Source organism: Aptenodytes forsteri, unplaced genomic scaffold, assembly GCF_000699145.1.
Source record: "Aptenodytes forsteri isolate BGI_AS27 unplaced genomic scaffold, ASM69914v1 Scaffold255, whole genome shotgun sequence".
Classification (NCBI taxonomy): Eukaryota; Metazoa; Chordata; class Aves; order Sphenisciformes; family Spheniscidae; genus Aptenodytes; species Aptenodytes forsteri.
In genome coordinates this window covers 2,072,687-2,074,064 of record NW_008794888.1, presented here as the reverse complement: position 1 = coordinate 2,074,064, position 1,378 = coordinate 2,072,687, and positions in this window count along the sequence as shown.

The following is a 1,378-nucleotide window of genomic DNA, read 5'->3' as shown; positions in this document are numbered from 1 at the left end:
TGTATTTAAAAACAGGGGAAAGAGTAGAGACTTGTTCATTAAAGATGCAGTATCCCTGGTTCACAAAAATGCATCTGGCAGGTTCAAAATCGAATGTCAACCAAAGGTCCTTGCAGAGTGTGAGCTTCAGTTCATGTATTGGTTAGTCACCAGCACAGCTGGGCTTTTTTTGAATTCTGAAATACTAGTATCTCCATGTTTGCTAATGTGCTTCATATAAATCTGCAGATGATTAAATGCCTTTTTTTTTTTTAAGTAAAGAGACAAAGCTATTGTTTGGACATGGTGTGTATGCACATATAAATATTATATACACACATGCACACATACAAGATGGAAAGGAGTTAGTGCTGTGAGGACAAGGTTAGCTTTCAGAGCTGATGATGAAAACCAACAGACATAGATTATTATACACTGGAGGGATGACTTTTCTAACAAGGGCAGAAATCAGGAGTAATTCCTTTAAGTCAACAAGGTTATACCACCTTCAAATTGGTATAAGTGAAAGGGTAGGAGGCCCTACAACTTTTGGCGGCCTTGTTTTGTGACAAGGTGTATCCTTCAGATCTGAGTAATGCACTCTCCCTCGTGATGGAGTACTTCAGAGAAAAATGCAGGGGGATTATAAGAACAGCCCTTTACCTGAAGTCGTACATATTTGCAGACAGTGAAAACCCCAGTCAGATCCCCAGATTTGCTTTCAATATATTAACATCTTGATGCAGGAATTAATTTGGATCTTTTTGACTAGACGATCCCCTAAAGAAACATCCTATGAAAAACCACCTAAATATGACCTTGTACCATTTTACAGAGCACAGCCTCCAAATAGCTGGTAAAGACACCCAGATGGTATTTGGCCTATGTATTTTAGTCAGATGGTTGATTTTCCCCTTGGTAGGTTTGTAATGCTCAAGACAACATTTTGCCCATCTATCTGCATTTGAGTAGAATACAAACTGACTAATAGATAAATAATCCATGTGAAAGTAAATAGCCTTAAAGTAAACTGCCTTCACATTCCATTGATCAGCTCAGTCAGCAAACTTTTCTATATTGTCACTAATGTTCTAAATATTTTGGAGAGAAACATGCCAGAAGTATAGAGTATTTCCATTTCTGTCTCACATAAGGTCATTATGAACTCCTCCTTGAATTGATATTGATCCTTCAGCTCGCAGAAATATTCCTCCAATTTATTTTACTTTTGTTGCCGTAGGAATTGTTACTGAAGGTACAAGGAAGAAAATGAGCTGATGCAGAATGGGATCCACACATAAAAATACAATGTAAAGCATCTGCAGTGATAGGCTGACACAGCAGATGCTCTTCAACCACTTCAGGTTCCTTAAAATCCAGGGCTGCGCCAGCGGCCAGG